Source organism: Bos indicus x Bos taurus, chromosome 25, assembly GCF_003369695.1.
Source record: "Bos indicus x Bos taurus breed Angus x Brahman F1 hybrid chromosome 25, Bos_hybrid_MaternalHap_v2.0, whole genome shotgun sequence".
Classification (NCBI taxonomy): domain Eukaryota; kingdom Metazoa; phylum Chordata; class Mammalia; order Artiodactyla; family Bovidae; genus Bos; species Bos indicus x Bos taurus.
In genome coordinates, this window is record NC_040100.1 from 27,737,908 (window position 1) to 27,744,475 (window position 6,568).

General features: G+C 42.2%; 1 long non-coding RNA gene across 1 annotated transcript; it reads left to right on the plus strand.

Moving 5' to 3' along the window:
• Positions 1–1,151: 1,151 nt before the first annotated feature.
• On the plus strand, positions 1,152–5,713 carry LOC113883479. The gene is made up of 2 exons (XR_003508653.1): positions 1,152–1,744; positions 5,174–5,713. It is a non-coding gene; the product is annotated as an uncharacterized LOC113883479 (long non-coding RNA).
• The last annotated feature ends 855 nt before the right edge of the window (positions 5,714–6,568 follow it).

The window sequence follows — 6,568 nt, forward strand, 5'->3', positions numbered from 1 at the left end:
GGACACGACTGAGTGACTGAACTGAACTGAACTGAACTGAATAAATTATAAGGGAAAAGAACATGAAAAAGAATGTATGTATGTGTGTGTGTATACACACACACACACACACACACACACACACACACACAACTGAATCATTTTGCTATACACCTGAAACGAAATCAATTATACTTCAATTAAAAAAAAAAATCTTACTATGTGCCAGGACCTAAACTCAACCCCGTAAACAACTACTGCATTGAATCATCTCAAGCAACTATGTGAGGTACAATCATTACCCCCTTTCATGGATGAAGAAAATGAAGTTCGGAGAGAGGATGTAATATGCCCAAGGTCACATAGCTAGTATGTGGCGAACCCAGAATGTGAACCTGGGTCTCTCTGGATCCAAGGCCTGTATTTTGACTCTGCGGCTTCTTGCCTCCATCCAACTTAACAGTTTTTCTCCTGTGATCCCTGCCGCTCTCAAATCCCATCCAGAAGTTCCCCTCTAAGCACTGTCAACTTCCACCAGGCTTGGCCCTCACTCATTTCCAATCACCCTTTCTCCACCATAGCTTTAGAAATGAACTGTTACTAATGGCTAGTCATATGTCAGCCTAATGAATGGGATGCAGACTTCCATTAAAATAATGAAATTAGTGAGTTTTGAATTTGGTTACATTGCACGGCACACAGCCTCAAGTAATTACCAACCCATGCTCTTTCCCTCGAATTAAAGTCAGTTTATTTATTTAAGGTCTTTGGCTGGGCCATCTCTATTAAGCTCACATCATCTATTTGCGGATGGACTTTTTTTTTTGGCTTGTTTGTTTAAATGATGTTCAGACTGTTCCCATGATTAATAAAGTTGTAAATACAGCCAGCAGCAGCTTCCAAACCATGTGCAAAAGCAAAGAACCTTAAGTCAAAGAATAATTCTTTAGGGAGTTGGGTTTTGTTTGTTTGGGTTTTTTTTTTTTTCTCCTCCAAAGGATGGAAACAATGAGAAAGAAGGTCTTTGAGCTCCAGGAACTCCAATTACGCTGACATTTCTGCAGCAGAAATACACCAAGATCCATTTTGCAGGAACTCAGTGAACTAGCTAATCAGATTTCCTTGGATAATTTGCTCCAAAGGTCAGCCGCCTTAAAAAGCACCCAGTGCCTCATTATTTGGTGGAGCAGGCTGCACACAGGCTAGGATTTGGAACTCAGACTCCCATGGCAAGGAAGTAAATCTGAAAGATTTTAGCACAGATCCTGCTACCTTGGCCTTGGCCAAAGTCTCATCCAACTCTGTGATGAGACTACAGACAAAATCACCTCCAGGAAGAACACCTGGGTTTGCCAGACTTCCGTCTCCAAGATGCATCTCTCCTGTGTTCCAGGGGCAGCACAGATGGCAGACTAATCTGAAATGTCCACGCTGCTGGTAAACTTCAGGACAGGCCTTTATTCATGCGGTGAGTGAAGGGGACCAAACTCTCGTTAAAATCACCAAGTCCAAATCTACAAAACGCCTGTCTGCTGCTGCTGCTGCTGCTAAGTCGCTTCAGACGGCAGCCCACCAGGCACCTGTCTAGCACTCCTCAAAACGATTGAGATCTTGAAAAACAAGGAAAGATTAAGAAGCGTCAAAGACCAGAGGAAATTAAGGAGACGTGAGATTAAATGCAACGTGGGGCTCTGGACTGAATCCTGGACAGAAAAAGGACATCAGTGGAAGAACTGGTGAAATCCAAATGCAATCTGGAGTTTAGGTAATAGTTACATTTCTATGTTGCTGTCTGTGTTGTGACAAATGGACCACAGTAACATAAGACGATAACATTTAGGGGAACTCTCTGTCCTATCATGGCAACTTCTCTATAAATCTAAAATTATTTCAAAATTAGAAAAATACTTTTAAACTTTCTATGCCATAAAAATTCCACTGTGAGAACAAGCTAATACTTAGCAGTGGGCAGAGGGGAAGAGGGAAGGACAACATTAGGATTAAGAGGTACAAACTATTATTAGATATAAAATAAGTCACAAGGATATATTGTACAACATGGGGAATACAGTTAGTGTTTTTTTTTTTTTTTCTTTTTTTTTTCTCTAATTTTATTTTATTTTTAAACTTTACATAATTGTATTAGTTTTGCCAATTACAGTTAGTGTTTTATATTAACTACAAGTGGAGTATGGCCTTTACAAATTGTGAATCAATGTATTATATATCTATAACTTCTGTAATACTGTATAGCAAGTATACTTTAATAAAAATTTGAATATTATAAAATATTAGAAAAAAGACAGAGGATGAGATGGTTGAATGGCATCACCGACTCAACAGACATGAGTCTGAGTGAGCTCCAGGAGTTGGTAATGGACAGGGAGGCCTGGCGTGCTGCAGTCCATGGGGTCGCAAAGAGTCGGACATGACTGAGTGACTGAACTGAACTGAACTGAAAGTATTTTTAAAGTCCATTGTGTTTTATGTATATCTTATGAAAATAATTAAGTTAAAGTTTATTCTATAATAAACTTGACACGGTGAACAAAAAACAAAATAAAACTCCAGGTCCAGAGAGGAGGTCAGAGGCAGGCTTATGATTACTTTTTTTAAAAAGCTCATTTAAAATCCCAACTAAGGGGGCTTCCTAGAGGGCTCAGTGGTACAGAATCCATCTGCAATGCAGGAGACGCAGGTTTGATCTCTGGGTTGGGAAGATTTCCTAGAGGAGGAAATGGCAACCCACTCCAGTACTCTTACCTGGGAAATCCCATGGACAGAGGAACCTGGCGGGCAACAGTCCATGCAGTTGCAAAGAGCTGGACATGACTGAGTGAGCGAGCAAGATGCTATAGGTTACAGATTGAAAATACAATAAAGGCATTAAACTGAATTATTTTAAAATAAAAAATAAAATCCCAACAGAGACATAAAGAAACAACACAAGTAAACTAAATTAAATTAAAATGCAGTAGATGTTCTCCCCCTACCAACTGGGACAGGAACACCCTTGCCAAAGAAGCTGGCTTCCTCAGTGTCTGCTTGTGACTCCCACCAAGTCTCCCGACCCTAGGGATTTCTATGTGACAAGAAAAGCCACAAGAGTGACTTTTGCTGGCTCAGTGCCCACCCGCACAGATTTAAAAGACCCCCACCCCAGCTCTCACCCTCTGACCCCTGCACTCCCCTGTGAGCTACTTCATGGAAAGAGACGTAGAGAGAGAGCCAACGTGTGCTCCATCAAGTCACCTGAGGCTGGGTGCTGGTCTTAAGGAGTCATGGAGAACTTGTAGGAAGGGTGTCTGAGCTGAGTCTTGAAGGAAGAACGGGGGAGTGCTGGATGAAAAAAAGAGTAGAGGATTCCAATGCATGCCAAGGTATCAAATCGTAGAACGCTGATGTACACAAAGAAGTGAACAAAACTGAGGTGGGAAGAGTTAGAAAGGGTCCCCTGTCGAAGGTGTCTCAGTCAGTTCAGGCTGTGTAACAAACATACCGTAGACTGGGTGACTTACACTGCAAACATTTATCGCTTACAGTTCTGGAGATTGGAAAGTCCAAGATCCGGGTCCGGCAAATTTGGTGTCTAAAGGGGATCCACTTCCTGATTCACAGACAGCCTTCTTCTCATTGTGTCCCCACATGGACGAAGGGGCGAGAGGGCTCTCTGAGCCCTCTTTTCAGTTCAGTTCAGTCGCTCAGTCATGTCTGACTCTTTGCAACCCCATGGACTGCAGCACTCCAGGCCTCCCTGTCCATCACCAACTCCCGGAGCTTACCCAAACTCACGTCCATCAAGTCAGTGATACCATCCAACCATCTCATCCTCTGTCATCCCCTTCTCCTCCTGCCTTCAATCTTTCCCAGCATCGGGGTCTTTTCCAATGAGTCAGCTCTTCGCATCAGGTGGCCAAAGTATTGGAGTTTCAGCTTCAGCATCAGTCCTTCCAATGAAAACCCAGGACTGATCTCCTTTAGGATGGACTGGTTGGATCTCCTTGCAGTCCAAGGGACTCTCAAGAGTCTTCTCCAACACCAGGGTACTAATCCCATTCATGGGGGCTCCACCCTCATGACCATTACCTCCCAAAGTCCCCACTTCCTAATACATCACACAGGGGATTAGGCTTCAATATATGAATTTTAGGGGGACACAAACATTCATTCCATAGCATAGGTTTTGTGTGCTAAAGAATTTAACTTTGTCCTGAAGGTGATGGGAATATTTCTTTAGTCTTTATTGAATTTGTTAAAATATTGCTTCTGTAGTTTATGTTCTGGTTTCTTGGCCACAATGTATATGGGATCTTTGCTCCCTGACTGGGGATTGAACCCTCCTCACCCCCTGCATTGGAAAGTGAAGCCTTAACCACGGCACCGCCCGTGAAGTGCTGGTGATGAGGACTTTCAAGCGCAGGACTGAAATGGCAACCTGAGCATTTTAGAAACATTCAACAGATGCAGCTGGAAAGGTGGGTGGAAGGTGAGGTTGCCGGCAGTGAGGCCACTATCCGGGCCAGAAGTGTACACACCCTGCCCAGAGGCAGTGGTGTAGATTTCTCCCAGGCTGGCACAGGAACGCTGCAGGGAATGAGGGCCGTTGCCATGAAGACAGCTGAGGTTACTGTCTCTTCAGCAGTTTGGTAGCTCAGCCCCCATCTCCACTCAAACTGGAAGATATCCTCTGCCATCCCTAAATTCCATACTCGAAGTCTGCCCTGCGTTATGCACCTTTTACAGCCAACCCTCTGTCTCCACATTACACTGTATCTTAAATCATCAACTGAGGTTAAATTTCCAGTATCTTGTATAAAACAAACAAGGGACTCGAATGTACTTAATAACGTTGACGGCAGAATCATAATATAAGCACTGATTATATCTGGGGATCAGGCTGCCTTTAATCTGCAAAGGAGGATACAGTAATCCTCATTTCACAGATAGGAAAACTGAGACTCCAAGAAGTTAAGTAACCTCGTCATACAGCTCTTAATGAGGGCTGGATCCAAGAATGCCTGGTTCCAATCACCCTTTCCATAGCACCTCATGCGCTCACGTTTCATTTCTCTTCATTCACTTACTGCAGTTTCCCTCCCCCTCAGAATCAAACCCAAAACCATGTGGCCTGACCGAATAAAATCTGAATAATTACATGTAACTGTTTTCTAAAATGCCCACTGTTCCCTGACAGGTCTCTGACAGCCCAACCCTACAACTGTGGTGTGGCAAGTTAAACATCAAGACCAGTGACTCCAAGTCTCTTTCCCACCAGGTCAATGGAACAAAGTAGTCTGCCATCTGAAAGCAAATAATGGCTGCCTCTTCCTAATTCCTGAATAAAAAAAGTATATAGATCAATCAACGGACACATGGATAGATAGATGGATAGATAAATGAATGGTTTGATGGATGGATAGACTGATGGATAAAGGTCAAACAGATGCATGGATATGCATTTTCAAATGTAGACTGTTTCTAAAAGGTAATATGGAAACCATCAACAACAGTTGTCACTCCTGGGAGGGAACAGTGTCTAAGACAAGAGTGGAAGTGAAAACTACTTTTTACTCTACAATTTCTTATATTTTTCAAATTTTGAGCTGCATGTATTACTTGTGTTAAAACAAATGGCAATATAAAAATAATTTTAAAACACCTTGTTAAAGAGATATAGGTATGAATGAGTGGCTGGAAGAATGAATAATCCTAAAATAAAAATGTTTTAAATAGATGAATAAATGTTAACATTTTTTTTTAAATTTATGTTTCCTTCCATTGATTTTTCTTTAAAGTCTTGGCACCAACTTCTACTTGTCTGTGTTAGAATCTAACGAAATGTGGTTTCCAACTTGGCACATAATCAATTACAAAATTTGGTTATTTTAAGTCAAACAGGTCAATAACTGTGTGGTGTTTTTCACAGAGCATCTTGACTTTAAGGGTTGCCCACACAAATCTGCTCAAGGACTACTCTGCAGTTTCCATGAGGGACAATAGGTCTGAGGCTTAGACGTGTGATCCCACCCAATTTTATTTATTTAAGCTCTAAATCTCCTCTTACATATCAAACCTCACCTGCATGCTTAGCCTCTGAATACTGCTCCCTGAATTGCTAGGGGCTCTGAGTAATCTGACCCTGCCAAGTGAAAGATAAGAAGAAAAATGACTTCCCCAGCTACCATCAATAGCATTTCCAGGAAGAAATGAAGAGAACTGACTCCCAGCCATAAAGGATTTACTGCTTTCCTCTCCATCAATATGGAAATGGAGCAGGGTTGCCTGAAAGCTGGGTGTTTTAAGCTTTTAAGGCAGGTGTTTGGATTCCATACACTAGGGAACTTGACAACATTCAACAAGACTTTATGGAACTTCCATTGGATTAGCATGGACCCCATGTTCTGCCCTCAAGGGATTTACACTCTAATCCAAGATACATAATATAATCCAAAGAAAGGGGGAGGCAGTATTTGGATGTCTAATGTCCATAGCAAGGGCCAAGCTATTTGATGGATGGAGAATGGTGAGAAACCCGTGATGCTGGGAGATGTGACAGGACTGCCAGAGGCATGTGACATCACTGCTGTTT